This window comes from Netta rufina, assembly GCF_964035555.1.
Source record: "Netta rufina genome assembly, chromosome: 6".
Lineage (NCBI taxonomy): Eukaryota > Metazoa > Chordata > Aves > Anseriformes > Anatidae > Netta > Netta rufina.
Window position 1 is genome coordinate 6329934 of NC_140129.1, and position 21660 is coordinate 6351593.

Consider the following 21660-nt stretch of genomic DNA (forward strand, 5'->3'; position numbering starts at 1 on the left):
AATGATTTTAAACACTTATTACTCGCAAATCTATTTCTAGTCTTAGAATTCGTTGACCCCTGTTAAGGTGCAGATGTGTGTAAAGTGGGTTTCCCATCTTTGCAATGCAATTAAAAATGGTTGAAGGCTTGTTGATTTTACTTATAATGCTTTGAGATTCAAAACCTTTATGTTACAAATGTTAAGGAGCAATTGAACAATATCTACTCTAATGTATTTTTCAGAGCACTGCTTAAGCAGAAAGGCATGAAACAGACACTGAACAACTGAAAAGAAAACTAGAGTCATAAACAGATTTCAGTGCACACAGCTATGAAAAAGCATGAGAAAAAGCTTGCTACAGAGATACAAAGGTCGTTCAGAAAAACAGGAAAAAATAGAGAAAGATTATTCGGTTCACCTCATAGCTAGTTTGAGGTGTTAGGGTGGTCAACTTGTTTAAAAGGCCCACACTGTGTATCAGTGTTAATCTTCTAACCTGGTTACAGCTGCTGTGGAAAGATACAGAAAACAATCACCAAAGATTTAGGAAGGATGAACAGGATAAAACCCATAATAGCAGTTGGAATCTTTAAGAGAGGATTTACAGCTGTCTGCAGGAAGGATTGCAGAACAGAAGCAAGTAACAAACTTGTATGCTGAGCTTCATCTTGGGGTGGCATGGGATAAAATCACCCTAGAAAAAACTCTGTGAAATAGCCATCTCCATGGCTATGAATTGATTACTTAAGGTTACAAGGAACATCTCAAGGTGTAGTCCAACCTTCTGCTCAAAGCAGGTCTGGTCTCATCAGGTTGTTCAGGGCCTTGTTCAGCTGTCTTAAACACTTCCCACACCCCTCTTGGCAATCTGTAGTTAATCATTCTCATGGTGTTTCAAAAATAAGAAATTTCCTAATACATAGTCAAACTGATGTGTCTTTTGCCACTTCTTCTGTAACTGTGTGTATCAAGCAAGTCATGGTCACCTTGTCCTTTTCTTTCCTGCAAGGCTGCTTCCTAGGTAGCTGTATACAGATAGATGTAGCTATACCTATATCTGTACTTGACTAGATCATATTAACCTGGGGCAGTCTGTCTGTATGAGTTGGGGATCAAAGAAAGCAGGCTGGAAGGACAGACTGAAAATGTGTATGCGGGCAGATGCAATAGAGTATTTGAATATTAACTCCAAAAGAAAAAGTTGTTTGTGATCTGTAACATGCACACAGGGAAGTGGAACCACCTGAAATAAAGAAACAAAAGAGTTGAACCTTAAGTAGTGAGATAAATATCCCCAGGTCATGGTTGTGATGCATTGTTTTGTCAGCTTTATTTTTTTCAACCTTTGTGTGCACTGACAAGAACAGAAATTGTTCCAAGATGTGATACCTGCCCTAAAGCTAGCTGGAAAACACCCCCTAGCTACTGCGATTTCTGTCCTGACCTTGCAGTGCAGGTTTAATGGGTGTTAGCATGTCCTCACTGCTCAAAATCAAGTCTGATGATAGTTTTATATCGTTTCCTGACACTAAACATTCTTGCTGCCTCTTGGGCTCCCTTTGTTCGCTGTGGAAACAAAGAAGGCAATGTAGCAAAACTTCAGAAATGCTGAGAAAATTGAACTGAATTAGCATCTCCCTACTGTTCAGTCTCCTGCTTTCAGTCAGTTCAGAACTCCCTTCATGACTTTTTGTTTCTTTTTGTCTTTGGGTTTAGTAGCAAATAATTAAGGGTTGTGATATTTTCCCCCTTTTCTGCATTTTTAGAACTCAATTGCTAAGTAAAAGAGGTTTCTCTGATATTAGTGGGAATATACTATACCCCATTATTTTTTTCCTTAAAAGGAACAATTTAAGTTTATATCAGATTCTCTTATGTTTTCACAATTTTCCTAATATTTTTTTCAGGTCATTGTGCTTACCTGGTAATCAAACAGATGGTGGACTTAGTTTTAAGAGTGTTTTTTCCAAGCAATATGTGTCAAACGCAGGATCTCCTGTCAGTCCTTTCCTATAGGCGACTTTGTTTTTCTTGTTTAGGGTAGCTGTTTCTTTTATTTAAGGTTCAGTTTCAACGTGTACTTGATTTTGAAATACTTTCCTCAGGGGTGGCTTTGCTAGCTGAAATAGCTTGTTCATGAAATTTACATGACTTTTTAAAAAAGAAAAAGGCAATAGTATGTATCAGTCTAAAATGCATGTAAGGAGGCAGATTGCTCTAAACATGTCACCGATGGTATACTTCTGATGGAAAACAAGTCTTGTGCTACAAACTCAACAGGTTTGTTGCACACAGCATCAGAGCTGTGTTAATTTATTCTTGTAAAATGATGAAATTTGGTTCCAAACTTACTAAAAAATCTGAGAATAATAAATTAGATGTATCCTCTCTGACAATGAAAGTGTTTCAAACAACCGATTTAGAACAGCCTTTTGTAAAAGTGGTCAAATCTTCCAGTGCCACAATTCAGACTTGCACTTAGTGCCACGGAATGCATGCTAAAGATGGGGAATGGGATTGCACTCTGGATGTGCAGCATAGGTTGTTTAAGTGACATGATTCTCTCCGAAGGATATTTTTCAAGCCATGAGTTTAGAGAACTGTCGTTTCATTCTACTAATAGAAAAACAAAGCTATTTTATTTTATTTTATTATTTTATTTTATTATTTTATTATTTTATTATTTTATTTTATTATTTTTTTATTTTATTATTTTATTATTTTTATTTTATTATTTTATTTTATTTATCTTTTTGTAGCAATGAGGGTCTTTTGGAAATAAGGACAAGGAATGTCAACACCACTCTTGTGTATTCCCTCATGTATAATGTTTTTTCTTGCAAGTGGCCATGTTAGGACTGCAAGGAGGTGCCTAAAATGCAGGAATGCAGGGTGTTTTAATTTCTTATCTGGTGTGTGCAGATGTGTGTGTGTATATGGGGTGTCTGCATGGGAGAAAAGAGGGAAATAGAAGGAAGGAAAGGAGTATGTGAGTGTCCATGCACATTTGAGGGATTATTTGAAATAAATAAATTAAAAAAAAAAAAAAAAAAGAGCTTAAACTAAATGGGTGATCTGCATGAAACAGGGAATTAAATGTATTTGTGAGAAATATTCACATCTACTGCTGCTCTTGACTCGTGAACCAGTCCTTTAGAGACTATAATCTGTTGGCAAACAGTGGCTGCATTTTAAGAGGAGAAAATTGTATTGGGGGAAAAACAAGTGAGACAGGCTGATCTCAAGAGGATGAATCAACATATTCACAGCATACATGGAAGGAAAAAGTATTGACAGATTTGGTAGCAAATGGCAAAAAGAAAAGCTGTTTTACCAAAGTATTTGGTGCCAGATATATCTTGTCCCTTGATCAGATAATTTTTTTTAAATTATACAAAATCTTGTTCTCTGAACTGCATAAACAGTTTTGGGTAAAACTGTGTAGGAAATTGTTGAATAAGATGTGAAAATGAAGGTTGAAATGGCTAAGGACGTGTTTAAAATGGAGAATGAGAAGCCCTACTTGTAAGGGAAGCATCAGTCTTAATGTGGATCCTCAGGGCCTGTCTTAAGACTGTTCTTTATTATGAAAGAAATGATAGCAAATTAGGAGACGGTAGCATGGAGGACTAGGTGATTGTGATTTGAAGAACTGGGTGGCCTTGATGGGTAGAATGTCACAGGATGTGACAAAATGCAGTAGTGCTATGAAGCTCATGTGGTAATGAGAATTGTAATAAGTTGATATCTTTTTTCTTTGTAAGATAGGTCTTCAATTAACCCCCAACAAGCTAGCCAGAAGCAATGAATGCAGTGAGGCTGTAGAACAAGCTTGGGTTTGCTGCAAAGGAACAGACAGATGGTTATGAGATAGGGATGCAGAGGTATTGCAGTCTGTAATGCCCATGTGGGCTTGGAGTTAACTGCTAGGCTTGTAGATGTTCCTTGGTTTGCTGTTGTTGGTTTTCCTGAGGTATATTTTGCCTAGGTTTATAGGAGCTAGAGGGTTGGGGGAAAAAAATTCCAATACTGGAAAGGGCCTTGGTTTCTATAGACATCCATACTTAATTTACTACCTTAAATCACTGCAAGCAATTAAAAAAGGTACAAGTAACTGCTGTTTCACTTCAGAATTTGAATAGTCTAAACTGAATAAGAATAAAGTTTAAGCTAGAGGTTTTGGAAAGGGCACAGAAAAAAATATGCTTGTTCTTCAATTGAAAAAAAAAATATGAAAAGACTGGAATTTTAAAAGCTTGAAATTGGTGAAGGATTGCTACTGAAAGGATTACTACTGTTCTGGAGTGCCTGTTACTGGAATAACATGAGAAATGCCTTTAGTTGTTTAAAAATAAAATAAAAATCAATGTTGTCCTGTGTATCATCTGTCTTGGGCAGGGGAGTGGGAAAAGAGCAAAATGAACACGCAATATCCTTGAGTATTGTAGAGGCATCAGATGCTGTATCAGGTAGAAGTTAAGAAATTCCTGGTCTCCTTCTCTGGAGATGAGTTACTGCATTGTGGTTGAGAAGTCTCAGTGGGGAAAAACTCTGAAACAAACAGCACAATCAAGTGAGAGGTAAGTTTGCTTTGGGTATGAGAGGGAAAATATGAGAAAAGAAAAAGGTTTTTTTTTTATCTCCAAGATGCACCTTGTTTTTTCTTCACAACAGTCAGATTGAAATATGATAGGTTTTCTAGATAAATCCCAGATAACCTAATATTAGATTATTGATAAAAATCCCCAAACCAAAGAGTAAGCAAAAACTCTAAAGCTCTTATTCTCATTATGCGTGTGCACAAAGGAGTATTATGAACTGTTTACTCCTTGCTTTTCATAATGCTTTTAATACCTCTGTGTGTGCTCTAATAGAGCAAAATGGTGTATTCCTTAAAAAAAGTTTGGGTATCACCAAAACATGTCAGGCTCAACATTTCACATCAAAATAATAACATGTTAAAAAGTGTGGGTACTCGAAAGGAACCTGACTATCTTTCATGTAAAATAAAATTCTGAACAAGTTTGTTCTTTTATGCTTTGATTGAAATCTCATGCATCTGTTTCTCAGAAAAAAATGAAATAAAATGAGATCACTGAGGCAATTCAGTAATCAAGTTCTTGGGTTCTGTAGCCATTGTCATTTTCTAGCCCTAGAGAAGGGAAAGGAAAGAAGCAAGGCATAAGGTTATAAAGCAGATCAAGCTCATCCTTATTTAGGCCTTCTTGAAACATGAAAACCGAATGTGAAGAAAGCTAGATTTTAGGTTGCTATATTTTTCACTAATTTGCATCATTTTCCATGATTCAGTGCAATTTGATCATATTAGCCTAAATCACTCTGCATGTAATACATAATGCTTTATAATTATAATAAAATGCACAGTGGGGTTGTTCCCAAAGGGACTATGTGCACTAGGTGAGCTTTCAATACTTGGCATAGATCTGGTTATCAAAATGATGTCTAGCAGAGATGCTGGGGTTTCTCGGGTTCTTGTACCGAGCTACATGATAATACCTCTGTTTCCATTCCCTGCCTTTTCATGCATACTTGCTTTGACAGGCACCAGGGGAATCACAAAGGCAGCAGATGGTCTGTGCACAGTTCCCTCAAGCATAAAACAACATTTCTGCACTTGTTGTCAGGACCTCAAATTGCACACTGTTCTATTTGATTATTTTCAAACTCTGGATTGGCCGTAGGGTCTCAGATGAGAAATATTTGCATACCACAAAGTGGGAGCAAGGGCTGAATTAAACTGGCAAGCAACTGGATTGAAACTAAACTCTAAGTAGAAGTTCTATGCACTCATTTTTAACCAGGTTTGATTCTATTAACTTCAACAAAAGCAATGACCTCTACAAAAATTTAACAAGATCAAGGTTTGTATGCAGTATGTGTATGTAGGTTTTTCCCTGTTTCTCCCTCACTTATCAAATACACTGAAGTTATATTTTTTATTATGGATGATAAATAGCACTGGGGTGGGGGAGGCAACATGTATCAAGTAGATTTAAAATAAATATTCAGATATAGGATAAAGAATATAAATTCCAAATGCATTTCTTATCATTAATGATATTCTGTTGCAATTCAAGTAACTGTAATATATTGTTGAATGCAATTTAAAAAAAAAAAAAATCAGTTTGCTGTGCAGAAATTTTCCCCAGACACATTAGATAATGTCAAGTTTAAATCTATATGTGAGTCTACAGGGATACGCATGCAGATGGAGTTGTGGAAAGCCAAAGGAAAGATTTTCATGCGCCCACTGGGCTCAAACAAATTTGTTTAATCTGTTTTCCTGCTAGCTTCAGTTCTCAAGAACTTTAACTGCTTGCACATTCCAAGTTGCTTTGAAAGTGTTCAACATATAGAAAATGGAAATGCAGCCTGAACAAAAGGATTGTTGTATCAAGGGAGGAAGAAAGGCATGAAGAAAATGGTTTGCAAATGATAGGAACAATTATGACATAAGGCTGTGCACAAGCCAAGGTACAAGTTCATTATCACACGAATTTAGTCTCAGACTGAAAGATTTTTCTCAAAGCATCAATCCTTACTCGGTCAGAGCTTCCTCTTTGAGCCATCCTCCCCTTTCTGCATGGGGAAATTACAGCATGATCTTATTCTTCATTGGAATGAGTACATTAGAGCAACTTGAATGCCTTGCTTTTTATTATTTTGTTAGCAGAGGAGAGGGTGAAGACTTGGATTTCAGATTGCTACCTTGAATTGTATAAATCATAGCTGTGTTATTGGTCACTGAGTGTTAACTTGTGTTAAAGGAAATGTCATATGTTTTGGTAATTTTCTCTAGATTGCAGTGTACTGAGGATATTGAAGAAATGCTTAAGCGGAGATTCACCAGGGTCTTTTCAAGGGCTTTCTGAAATTCCATTCCCACCTCTGCATGTTTACGTGGAATTCATGAATATAAACAGTTAGGATGTGCAATGCTTCAGTGGGTGCATATAGACAACATGCTAGTGTGTCCAAGCACTGATGAGAATTGCCTGAGTTTATACCCAGACAGTGGTAAACAATTTATTCTTTTTTTGTAAAGATGTTTTAAGGGTGTTTTTTAAAAGTAATTAAAAGCAAGCAAACAAACAAAAACCCACTGATTTCTTAGAAGGGGACTAGGAAGGTGCTAAATACAAAAAAGATACTTACATCGATCACTTTTAATATGATTTTTACAAGTCATCTGGAATCTTATTTCATTGGATTCTTCCTTATGTATTCAGCATATCAGCATAGCAGGCTGTAAATATGAGCGTACTCGAAATAAGTGATGCAGTAAGTTTTGCAAATAAATGAATAAATTTGCTCAGCAGAGCTGCATCCCACTTGTGTTTACAACGTGTGAATGTTACAGTGAATATGAACAAGCAGGAATACTTGCAGCGACAACAAAATCTAAGCAAACATTGAGATGGAATTTAAAAACACATTTAGAATGAAAATTATTCTATGGTGTTAGTACAGACAAGACATATGGTATGTTACTGTTTTTTCTCTAATGCTCACTTAGAATCAATGACATGACTCAATTTGAACAGCGGATCTCTTAAGTACTGGAGAATTCATGATAAACCTCTATCCTCCTGAAGATGGAAACATTGCTTTACACAAGAGTTTGTGTCTTGTGAAGCTCAAATACAAGCTTTTGTTTAATACTGAAAGACCACAATACCTGAACTGCGTTGTTCCAAAAGAACAGTTAGTTTTGCCTGTTTACTCAGCTGTAACTCATAGCAAGCTGTTAGTAAGGACTCTGTAGGCTAAGGTCTATTTCTCTAATAAAAGGGCATTTGAACTTGTATCAGAAGAGAACGTGATAAAATGAGATGAAATTCACCAAATTAGTTACTATGAATCTTCATGTAAATTTTCATTAAATGGTTTGGAGATCTAATTTTGAAAATCCTTACAATATGGTCTAAATTCCCACTGCTAATCTATACAAGGTGTGCATAAGTGACCAAGCACCTTCATTATGAATTTGGGTGTAATTTTCAACACTGAAAAAAAAGCATTTTTTCTTCCTTTCCTCTCTTTTAAGTTCCCTCTTGATCTAGTCATCAAAGAATAACTAAACTGTAGGAAACCCCAAACACTGATGCAACTACATTTACTAATTTGTATGCCTTGTGTTCCACTAGATTTCCTGTAACATAAACCCCAGGTGCTAATAGGGTGGATTGAATGTGAAGATGTGCACATGTAGCTGCTTTTATTCAACAAGTCTGAATACAAGTTCAGCAACTGGAATGAGGGGCCTTTAGAGGAGCTTTCTGTGGATGGTTGCTGGAAAAGCTTGGGAATGCTGTGGTTAGTGTTTGGCTTTGAGAGTTATTTTTAGTCTGTACTGATAATCTTCGTTCAAAAGATGCATCTGGATACGTGGAGCTGCTCCAGAGTGAGCTGGGCTGGGCATGGGCAGGGGCTCACAGCTTCTGCATGCTTTGTAATAGTCTGACAGATGTAGGGCTGTTGAGCTTTCAGGACTCTCCTGATGTGCAGATGGATTTGGAGCATACAGCCACGGAAGCAGGACATTTTGCACGAGTGCTGGTACACTTGTATGCTTCTCCACTTTACTGCAGTGCTGTAAACACAAAGCTGATTATTAAAAATAGCTTTGCTATTACAGACTGTATTAGGTCATGAGCTGTTCATTGATTGATACTGGTAGGTGATGTTTTTGTTAGAACAATCAATGTTCTAACAGTCTTAATTACAGATAAAACAGTCTTCCACAGAGCTCATTTTTTTCACTAGCTCCTAGATTTAAAATGCTAAAAGTAAAAGCAAACAAAACCAAAAATTACCATAACTCAACTGAAGGACCTTATTTCTTTAAATGTTTGTTGACAGTGCTGTAAGATACAAGGGCAGTGTGAACATGACCATTTCTTGTGTTGCTTTTTAGCTGCAGACCAGCTCTGTGTCGGTCCTACGGATGTGCCGTCGGTAGCTGGATTGTACAGGGGTGTTCCTGAGTCTTATTTTTTCTTTTTCATCCCAAAGAAAACTGATGAATTCAGTGTACCTGCAGTTTAAAATATTAATGTAAAGTGCCTCATGAAATCAGAAACAGGTCATTTGTGTATAGAGTAAGCTTGAACTGGTCTTTGTCTCATCTCTTACATTGTCTTTCATGTTAGAAGTTTCCAAATATATTGTGCATGTGTTTATTCAGATTTTGTCTGGTAGAACTTTACTTAAGCTTTCTTTATGTTTTTTTTTTTTTTTTTTTTTTGTAATGGAGATTATTTTTTTATCTTTAAATTATGCTCTTAATATGTATCTTGTGTATATGTATATGGTTCTTATTGTGATTTTTTTTATATATTGGTGCTGCTTTAAAACTGTTGGAAATTTAAATAATTTTCATTTAAGTCTTTAAGTGTTCATTCTTTCCAGGTGCATGTATTAAAAATTAAACAAAAACAAACAAACAAACAAACCAGCAAACACCAGGAAGTTATCAGAACTACTGACCTTCTATTTTACTGCATCGTCAGTCATGTTTTCAAGATTTATAGTTTCTGCTGTGCTTTTCTACTTGAACTTTTTTTTTTTTTTTTTTTTTTTTTTTTTTGTTCTTGGTTATTTTGATATATTTGGTACAAAAGTGTGATGTTAAGGTGAATGCCTGTTGGAAAGGGATGGGAACATAGACAGTTGGTGTCAACAGAAAAGGACTGGGAACCCGCATAAACATTGAGAAGAACAACACTATTTTTCCTACTTGGAATGCAAATTTTCCTTGCTTGCTTAAAGGGATACTCATGTTCCTTAGCCTTTTCAGAATAGCACTATGAAATGTTACCCAGTAGTGAGCAAGAAGCTCTTAAGTAAATGTTTTAAAATATGACTGAAAACATAATACTAACTAGTAGTAATTCTCTAATTGGGTCAGCATTCTCTTCTTCTTTTGGCATCCACTTAGATCTGCAGGAGAAGAAAAAAAAAAAAAAAAAGCAGTTATTTTATGCAAGTAATGGGATATTTGTGGCCTATTAATATAGCAACAGACCAGGCATTAAAATGAGCTGTGTTCCTTACATGACTAAATTTAGGTAAGGTTTGATTTCTTTAAAAGAGTAAATGGAGAGTGGGGAGGGAGATTGGGTAATGTCAGATTGAAATGTCTATGTGAACATCACATAGGGCATATATGAGAATTATTTTCTTGCTCCCTCTCAAAATGGACCACATACCTGCATGCTATGCACTTAGGATGCATAAAAGTCCAGACAAGTGCAAACAAAGTTTTACAGAACAATTTACACCACAAAGTAACACATGAAGATGAACTCCAGGTGAATTACATCTCCAGCACACAGCAACTAAGGCTGCTGAATGTGCTACTGGAGAAATAATTTTATTCCTGTTGTGGTATAACCAGGCTGGCATCTAAGCACTACACAGCCATTTGCTCTCCCACACAGTGGGATGGGAAAGAGAACTGGGGGGGAAAAAAGGCAAAAGCTTGTGGGTTGAGATAAAGACAGGTTATTAGGACAGGAAAGAACTGCTAATATTGCTAGTGCTGGCTTCCTTGGTCCTAAGTTAGCTGGCTCAAGGGGAAGAGCTATATCTGAATTGCAGTGGGAGTCATAGGAAAGTTGTAGCCTGTAAAATGTTTTTTTACAGTAATGATTACTTCAGTGTTTGTAGGATCTGCGAGGCTTATGTTGTCAGACCCATTAAACTGATAGCCCTCTCTGGTTGGAACCATTAGACTGAGAGTCCCAGATGATGAATGAGAGAGGTCACTGTACTGAGTACTAGTAATGTTACCGGCTTCAGGCTTGTAGGGGAGAATTGCAGGAACCAGAAAGTCAAAGCATGCTAGTATTCCTATTTCTGTCCATTGCAGATGTTTTTGCAGACTTGACAGCCCTTTAAAAAAACAGAAAGCTGATTTGCACCCATCTCCCCCAACAACCTGGTAAGTGTATGTGGTTGTGTTTTATTATAAAATAGGTTGTCATTATTTGCCTTACTAATTATTTAGCCAGGAAAAGAACCATCCTTAATAGATGAATTTTATTGCTAATATAATTGTTCTTCTAAAGGAATTTGCCTGCTAAATTATCTTTGTAACTTTCATCTAATAAAGGTGTAATGATGAAATTGAATGTAGTAATCTGAGAGAAGGAAGATGATTTGCCTAATGTGGTCCTTTGAAAATGATTCTTGGCTTGTTGGCATTTTGAGTATTTCCTGGGTAAAACGTGTGGTAGCAGTGTGACAGCATGGCATAGTATGTAGCAGTGTTACAAACAAAAAACAATTTTTTATTTTGAAGGAGTGATTTGGAATTGAAGGAGAGACTGAAAATAATAAACACATGCTGAAATATCAAAGTTTGTAATTTATCTGACTACTATGGAGAAAAGCACCTAACATCCCATAATAGTGTTGTTAGTGGCAGCTCTGTATAGAGTTTCTACAGGGAAAGTTACCTGTAATATTTAATATTGGGCTAGAACTTTGTCACCTAAATCAGTTAGAAATTTGCTTTGTGTGTCTCTGTGGTAGCAGGAATTTGCTGTAGCTGTTCCTCTGCAAATAAAACCTGGTACTGGTGAAAATTTGGTAAAATAAAGTTAAAAAAGAGTATGTTGTTATGGTTCAAGAGAAGAAGGTGTGGGGAAATTAAATAAACTTCATACAGTCCTTTTGAAAAATGTCTTTTCTACTGGTAGTGCAAATGCTTTTACCTTGAGGTATGACCATTGCCATGAGAAGTTTTCTGAAACATTTCTTATGTGAGGTGCCTAGTATCACTGACAGTGGAAATAAAGTGTGTTTTTTAAATATTATTAAAATAGAAATTGCTAGAATAATTCCTTGAAAACATCTTTATACATCCACCATAATTTTCTAGTTTTACCAGTCAGATGTATTATATTCCTTCATGTTCTAGTCTTTTTATTAATGCAGAAAGAGCATCTGAAAGCTTTCTGTATTGTTCAATAATTGTTAGTGTTCCTCAAATGTCACAGTCTGTGCAAGAAGCAAGGAAAGGAATAGCTTAACTGTAGATAACTGCTCTAACACCTAGCAACATATTTTTCTCATTCAGTGTGTCCTTCGCATACTTTGCTCATTTTTGTTCATCTTATGCTGCCAAGTTATGAAGCTTCTGCAGGAGATGGTATTCAGCTACTGTGGTCATGCTCCCTTTTTTCTTTGTTGTTGTTGCTTTATTTTATATATATTTATTATTATTTTTATTTTATTTAAAGCAACCTGGTTGTATAGCGTCGGAACAATTTCATCCTAGTATTTGGGACTTTTTAAAATACATCAGATACTAAGTTACATGTCAGCCACAGGAAAATGAGTGACTTTGCAACTGAGTGTTAAATGGTGTTTGCGTGGAGGAGAATTTCTGCTCTTTCTACTCAAACTTTTTTTTTTTTTTTTTTGAGAGGGTGGGGTGTCTTCCTGACCAGTATTCTATCTTTTTTCCCTAAACCTGTTTTCTAAATTTAGATTTAAAATAAATTTGACTCTTCTAAAGTTAAATGAGAGTTAATGCCATAATAGAGATAATTAGTACAATGGGAGCTGTTTTTCTTGATGAGTTGAGTGTTTGTTTTCATAAAAACATATCATTCATAAAGAAGTGAGGTAATATCTAACATTATGTAGCTGTCTGTTCCCAGAGCTCTGAGTACATAGTCTCTAAATGACAGCAAAATCAATCAATACCACTCAAGAGTATGCTGGGGAAAAAAAAAAAGAAAGTATAAAAATAACTGCAATAAAAGTATCTGCAGCTCACGCATAATCGATGCACAAATTGTTTAGCACCTCAGATATTTGTTCTGGAGATGGACAGTTGGTGTCTAGGTTATTTGACTGATGCTGCAAAGTCTTTGTTGGTCCTGAGAATGTCTCCAGCATGCACTAAAAGTGGATTTGGAATGCATTTGGATTCCGGTTCCCTGATCCATTAGTAGCTTGATACTTTACAGGTTAATTTGTGGCTGAGATCTGCAGTAAGCATGTGCATGTACCTGTATTCTACCATGAAACTGTGTTACTCTAAGCTATAAATGTACTGCTACAAGCAGGCAGATTGGTTAATGTTGCTGGTCATCAATTTTCTAGATAGGATTCCTCCATCCTACCTCCTAGTTCTGCTCCAAAATGCCTTGTCTGAGGGGAGTTTCTGCATTGAGTTTTTGCCAGTTGGTGACTTAACTTTTCACTAGGCTTCATCTCAGCTTTTTTTTTTTTTTTCTGTCTTGACCTACAAGGCTGTATGGATTTTGATACTTATATGTATACATTTTATATGTATATATACACATTTATATATGTATATATTTACATTTTATATGTATATATAAAATGTATATGTATACGCTATATATACATTTCTCTTGCAAATCATATTGCGGTTAATTTGGTTGCGTTAAACATACGGATTAAGGTTTGCAGGTGTCTTTGTTTCATCTTTTCTTGCACGAAGATAATTCTCACAAAATTGCTCTCTCTGGGCCACATCAAAGAAAAAGCTTTATACTTAAAAAGAGAAATAGGGACTAATTGCCAAAGATACAGCCTGCAATCTATCAGCTAAACTTCTCTTTGTAATGAATTTCACAGAGCTTCTAAGCCAGTGTTAAAGTTAATGGCTTAATTATCTACTATCAAATAAATATGAGTATTTTAAGTGGCTGCTAAAGTGTTTTGTCTTACAATTTTTTAAATGTTGGTAACACTTGAGTGTCAAATAATGTTGCTGAGTATGTGCTTGCTACCATGATATAACTGTTGGAGAAAGTAATTCTCCAATATAGAAGATAACAATGATTATGATGATCTAATATGGAGAAATTATCTGTGAAAAGCTATTAAAGACAGAGCTGCTTTTCATTTTCTTACAATTACCTTTTAGGACACAACTTTCTGTTCATCCTCATGGTAACAAAAATAGGTTATATTAAAAACTGTTCATAGTATTATGTCTAAAGCTGTTAAAATATTAAACTAATAATCTTTGTAGGCTCACAGTTGCCCATTTTTTCTCTTTCTAATTATTTCAAGTTCTTTTCCCTTCTATCAGCCTATATAGGGGCTCTTTGACAATGTGGTCATTTTGTCACAGCAGTGAAATACATGTGCAAATCTACCTTAACTGGATGTATTTGTATAATTTTGGCTTTCTAAAAGTTAGTCAATAGACCTCCATAATTTGTATTGGAATGTTTTTACCCAGCCTTTGAAAGTATGTCTAACTTAGTGACAAATGATGGAAAGGGCAGTGATAACCTGAGCTCTGCTGTGCAACACTTATGCCAGGCTAGTTTGCTGGAATATTTTAGCCATAATAACGTACTGTGATTATTTTTAATACAAACATCTTGTCAGATAAAGACAGATTTAACATGCCTAAATTTAGGTTTAAAATCCTGCAATTTATTCATCTCATTTCTGATATTTATCTTAAAGCATTTGAGACCTTCCAGTGGGTAGGATGCTAAGCACTCTGTCTCAGTAAAATGAACATCTGATGGTAATAAAAACAAAATGGAGTTCAGATCATCGCCATTTGAGAGTGGTGGAGTTGAATATCTCTTCTGGATGTTAGTGTGACTTTGAAAAATGATAGTCTAGTGGGAATTTCCAGTCTGTGGCTTGTGGACTGTTAACAGGACAATCAGTGGCCATCACAATTGACTATCTGTATTAAATTATCACTGAATGATGTAACAAAGGTTATTTTGTTAGCCTGAACATAAGTTGTGAAGATGCCCTATTTGTTATCTAATAAGAAAAAATTGAAGCCTGAGCCAAGTCCTTGGAGAATATCTGAAGGCTGCAAAAAGATAGCAATTTTGTTTTCAAGCAGAAAAGCTCTTTCTTGTTACCAGCAACGAGGCTGCTAGACCAACAAAAATTGCAGCAGGACAGTCATATGTAGTGAAAGAGGGAAATGTTGTAGAATTTGCTACAGAACTCATGTTTTTTGATGTTTTTCCCACTATTTTAAGGATTTCTTTTCTGGTAGGCATGTTACAGAGCCTACTGTTAAGTAAAACAACTGCAAATGGATCTCTTAGCTTTTTAGAATTGCAACTTAAGTAAAATTTCAGCAATCAATTGCTACACTCATCAAAAAAGGTTAAAAGACAAGAGAATCAATGACTGGGTACAATTACTGTCCATGTTTTAGAATAAAACATGCTGCTGGTCGCCTATTTCTTCGCTTACTTTAAATGGGCAATGTTGTTTGTCTGGCATATAGATTCATCATAGACTATACCATATTAATATGTGATTTTAAAATGGCATTTTCCTGAATCCAAGGTATTTATTAGACTATTCAGAAACCTCTGCAAGTCTTCGAAGCTGTGGGGTGTAACTGCAGTGTGAGCTCTGGGTTCTTGTAGCCTAGCTGCTGGATGGCTTGGGTCTGGTTTTAAGGGGTGCAGGAGTGATGGACTCGAGTGCCTGTTTTCCATATCTGCATTTGGGGGCTGGGGAGAGTAACTTTTGTTGTAAACAATGTACTTTGTTCAACATGACTAAATCACTAAGTGCCAAAGAGAACTGACCAAAGAAAAAATACTTAACAAACAAGAATTAATATTTGATTCATTTTTAAATACACCAATACATGACTTAGCTCAGATGATATAGTGGTGTGACAGGACAGATGGGTTGTCAGAATACATGTAGACAAAACTGGTCACATTGGCCTCATCCTTTATCCTTATTCCAATATGACAGCCTTTTTATTTAGATAGTACTTATAATTAGGCCATTCAGTCCCTTCCACAGCATGCTTTAGTGTATTCAAATCTTAGTTAAGTAAACAACAACTTACAGGAGGGGGGAAAAGAGTATAGGTATACAACAAATTAATCTAACCTATAATGAGAGAGGTCAAATAAAGCGTTGTGTATTAAAGGTAAATAGTGACCATAGACACTCTGTTACTCTAGCTTGGTGGTGAAAATTTCTGAGAATGACATCACTTCATAGTGCATTTATTGTACCTGGGGAGACTAAAGAATGTGTACATCAGTAGAGGAGTGGTACCTGATTCTTTGTATGGTCATTGTCCATGTAGAAAAACATGAATTGGAAACTTAAAAAACAAACAAAAAAACTATTTCAGCATACATAACAATATATATATATGTAACTTCACGTGTCTTGGAGAGTTGACAGAAAGAGGCATGAACTCCATAATGAAGATGTCTAGTAATTCAGAGGTTCTTAAAAGAAACACATTAAACTGTTTGCGCATCACATTTCTGCTGATAGCAAGTCAATGACATCAGAGAACTTGAGGTTTTAAATTAACAAATATAGTTGCCGTCTCACTGTTCAAGTGGAATGGTGTTTAAGGCAGTTACAATTTATATAAGAAATGCAACCAGTGAGTTACATTTGTTAACATGTTATATCAATGGACAGTAGGCTGAAGGAGGAAATATAATACAATCGGTTGCATGGTTATGTTAGGTAATTCATTTATTCTGATGGCATTAATTTCACATGTGCTGCTCAGAGTTATTTTTTGTTCCCTATTCATAAAATTAAAAAAAACAAAAACAAAAACAAAACCCAAACTTTAATAGGTGTAAAGAAAAGAGAATATGTTGTTTGAACTCAACGAGATATACTTTGGCTATTATCCCTATAACATCTACATCGGAAAACTTTAAATATGTTAATGTATTATATCTTGGAGCAGTACCTAAGATCTGGCATCCTGAGATCTAAGATTTTAAGTTCTAGAATTGCAAGTTCCAAAGACTTGATGCTAATTGGTATTAATGAATTACTATTCATTAATAGTAAGAATGTATTTAAGAGCAATTCAACATATGTGTAGGTTGATGGTGTTTTTTTTAAAAACAAACAAACAAACAAAATGAAACCAAAAACTGAAGGTTGTCAGTGGCTATCAGATATTATATTAGCTCTAATACTGAATTTGTCAGATGTGAATTAACATGATTTTTTTTTTTTTTTTTTTTTTTTTACGGGTTAAAGCAGCAAAAATAGCAATGTGAACTATTAAGAGAATGTGGTATGCCTCACACTAGCACAAGATCTTGCTAGCAACTCTAGAGGAAAGAATTTGCTGCTCTTTTCTGAAAAGACCATAAGATAAATAAAACAACTGTCACTTCATCTGAATCGCTCACTACAGGAACAGGCTTTGAATGTTGTCTAATCTAAGTAGCCAGGTATGTTTTAGTTGGTTGTTCATCTCCCAGGAAAGAGAAACCGTGTTCTCATTAGTTAGCACTTTTTTTTAATGCTTAGACTGCTGCTAAACTGGCTATGTGGTCTCTATTGCAGCACTTACTGTTGCTCTTTTAATGAGATATTGTAAGAACATTACATGCAGTCTTTCAGATGGGTTGCAGAACTGTATCTGTCCCAGGAGTTGTCCTCAGTTTGGTGTTCTGGAGAAGAAAGCCAAATGAAGGGCAACAATTAAGTGTGGGCTGTGTGAATAATGTATGCTATGTTCATAGGTGTGGTCACGTACTTCGCCTAAGTTGCTCTTCTCCTTAGGTTGTACATGCAGCAGTAAAATGAGATTATTTTTTTTTTCTAAATTGCAACGACACATATCTGATAGGAAGTCCTTGATGCAGATTTTGCAGGAAACCAAATTCATATATAAAGAAAATGCTTTCTTATTTCACTGTACTCTTCAGAGTTGTTTACCAAATAAAATTGTTAGATAAAATCTAAAGGAACTGGCAATAAAGCCATGCCTGTTTCTTAGGTAAATTCATATGCAACAGTCCAGTGGTGTAGATGCATTTCTGGCTTCCCTTTTCCTTTACTGTACTTCTGTTCTCCCGTCTGTCTTCCTAGAAGTAAAGTTCATTTTGACGATAAACAGAATGTGTTTATGATATACTTCTAAAATCAACACAGGTTTTCTACATACACTAAGCCTCTTTACTATTGAAGCATTTTGACAACATCAGAAGTGCAAATAACACCGGTGAAAGGTGACGTAAGGCATATGTTCAGATGTGTTCTCTGTCTTGGAAAATGTCAAGCACAGGTTGAGTTAGAAGAGATGGAGAGGCTTCACTTAATTAAACTGACTGTGAATATGGACTGGTTTGTGTCCCCTCCCCATTTTTTCCTCATATCTATTGCAAAGCAAACTGAGCATCTAAGAATGGAATGCTCAGCCTTATTTTCTTAATAGTCTTTTAGCCTGTTCTCATAAAAGCAAAGGGCTGATAACTCAGCTAAAGCTACCATAGAGCTACTTTGAATGCTTACCATAAGCTATAGCCACGTTTTGGCTTACACTTATAAATATTGTCTATGAAAGTTATCCAAACCCTGATTATCATTACAATTTAGCAAATTAGACATAATGATATTAATCCTTGTTTGTGGTTGCAAAATTTAATTTGGACTGTTTTTCTGGTGTTATTGAGACAGATATTCCCAAATTATGAAATCATTTACAATATGAAAGTAAGTCAAAAAACAGAGAAAAAAGCAGCCACCGCTACAATCCTCTGCTTTAAACTCACAAAATAGTTCTCCTGACTCCTTGTTCAGGTGCTTAGTTCAAGGTGAATATTTGTGCCCATGTGGTTGTGAGTGGCTTATCAATAACTTGACTGATGTACAGGTTTGAAAAAGCTAAGCATGTATATATGGCAGGACATTGGTGATAATGTTAATTTGCTGGAAATGGTTTCAGTTCCAGAGGGTTCCCTGCTCTTGACAGAATAGTTCTGGCTGCAACAGTATGAATGCATCTAAAACTTGCATGTGCCTGTAAGGCTACAGCAGAAGCACAAAACAAAGCAGGTAGCATAAAGTACATCATGGGGGAGTAGCACTGTGTCCTCAATTCTAGAAGGCAAGGAGAAAGGGGAAGGCATGAAATGAGGCAGAAGAAGGGACTGATGTACACTGGTCATGAGTGGGGTAGGTTGGGAGCATGAGAGCAGGCCTTCCGCTTCAGGGAGGTGGTGTGTGTGCTTGCAAGGTGTAAGCATTGAGGTCAGATGCCCGCGTTCTCCAGGATCTGTCGTGGTACTGCTGTTGTTGATGCTGGCAACTTCACTGGGATAGGAGCAAAACGGATGCCAAGAAAGCCAGTAAAAACTTCTGAACTTCTAATTGAACAAGTTAGCCTAAAATGATTAATTTTATATTTCTTAAGATCCTGTTAAAAGTACAAAAATTCTCAGAATACCTATGGAAAGTATGTAGTTCCTCAGAACAGATTAAAAAAATGCTTTTCAAACTTGAACTAAGGACACCAAAACTGAAAATCATTGCGCTGAAATTCTGAAGTCATCTGTCTTTGCATAATTAGCCATCTCATTAGGAAAGCCCTTCAGAAGTTGTGTATTCTTCCCTCTTCCACCTTTTCCTTTTTTAAAAATGTACTAACATGGTTACACCTTTGTTTCCAGAATTCATACTATGCGTCTTAGTGGAGAAGCAATTATAAACAAAAGCAAGTGACACAAGAGGATCTTCGGCTATTGCAGCACCAAAACTAGCTAGTTGGTAGGCCTCATGACATTGTGGGTGTTGGCAGGACTGGCATCAAATAGTTTGGTTTAAATGCAATGTAATTAAAGGAAAACTTCATCCCACATAAAAAGACTAAAGAAATTAATGTTTAGTGGTGGCGTGCTTCTCTAGATTCAAATTTTAACAAGTTTCCAGCACTGTTAACCCATGTTCGATTAAGTAACTAAAGGAAAAGAACACTACAGTGGATAGACCCTGGAAGATGGTTTTCTTTTAGTATATTCCTTGCACTTTCCATGAGACAGATTACAGATGATGATACTAAGAGTAGTTGTGTACTTGGTATTAGTTGTAACAATTTTTTCAGATTCTATGGTGTTGTCAGGAACGGTAATCCCAGAGTTTTGACCTTTTCTGCTTATGTTCCACTGGTAAAATTTAATAAAAATTTAGATTCCAGCAGAGTTGATGATAGCAAATTTGTACTTCAGTGTATTGTCTGACTAAGATAGTATATAACCTGGGCAGAGAACTCCAAGAAGCCCCGGTCTTTAAGTGGTATATTAAGCTTTGCCTTAGGTATTGTTAGTCTGCTACTTGAATAGCTGACAATTCTTAAAATTATTACCTGTAATAATCCAAAAGTGATCTGTAGCACAGATACGATCCTCTGTTATTATGTGATAAAGGAAAATACTACTTTACTGTGTTCAAGATCATTTGATATGAGAATAAGAGAGCTCTCAATTCTATAACGCTAATTTATAGTCATCTGTGATAAAATAGAAAGTCATCACGGATATTAAGTGCAGCATATGGTTCTCTATAATAAAATTCATGTTGTGCTCTACCCTTTAGCCTCCACCATATGGTTTTGATGTAATTTGTAGCTATTTGTTATACCAGATGATTTTTTTTAAAAAACATACATAGTTATTTACTACTGAAAGTCCACAAAAACTACTGCGCTTCCTCCCCACACTGTCATCGATTAACTCATAAATCAAGAGTGTTGATCAATTGTATTTTACTCAGTCTACAGATCATCTTCAATAGATTTTGGATTTACGTGGTAGCTATTAAAGGGTTCAGTTAAGTGTTCTATTTTAACTGTGAGAACAACTTTATTCCTTCCAAAGATATGCTCCGTCACTTGAAAGTCGCTACATATCTTGGTTATTTATGGAGAAATTTTATATCCTGGAGCAATGTGGATAGACTATCAAAAAGCAGTACTGGGGCAAATAGGCATATGCTTGAACTAGTAAGTGTGAATGTGATGTAGGAAATCTTGGGTATGATGATTGTGAGAGGTTCAAGGATAACTTTAATGTATAGTGTTTCTGTTTGGTAGTACTAGTACTTAATATTTTATAGATGAACCATATGGATATTGCCTGTAAATACGTATGCGTGCCTCTTCTCAGAGTTGAAGCATCAGAGATGTCTCTCTAAGTCTTTGAACGTGGTTCATATAATATTTATACATTTTACCTGATCTTTATTTGAAAGCATGGGTTCAAGTGAATCATTCAGTTCTGCAATGCGAGAGGTGGTATTTGAACATTGTTTTGTTTGAGACTTGCCTTATGTAGGCCAAAATATGGGATTTGAATGGTCCAACCAAGCTTATGTTTACAAAATACAGCAATTAAAGTTTATTTTTTTCCTCTCAGCAAGGGGTGCTGTTACTGACGCTTTCTCCACTCTTTAGAGAATGTGCATATTCATTAATGCTTTGCTTTTCTGTTAGTGAAAGATTAAAGTGGGAATATATCCTGGTGTATTGAGTTTTACCTGGAGATAACTTGTGGAAGAGTGACACCGGAAAAATGCTTTTTATGAGTATGCAAAAATTAGGATGTTTACTTAAAGTGTATAGAAAAATATGAATAGTTTAATTTGGTCAAGGTACTTTTGAAAACCTCACGTGGTTGTGGTTTCTGGGGTTCTTTTTCGCACTCCTGCTGCACCAGAGGTGCTGTGAAAGTCAGTTTTCTTACAGCGCTAATGCGGAAAACAAAAAGTGAATAAGCTTGAGGGGAAAACTGAACCCTTATAGAATAAGCAAAGCAATGATACATGAGTCCTGACAGTTGTATCCTAAATCACCTCACTCCTTCAAGCTGCTAGAATACTGAGCCACGGATG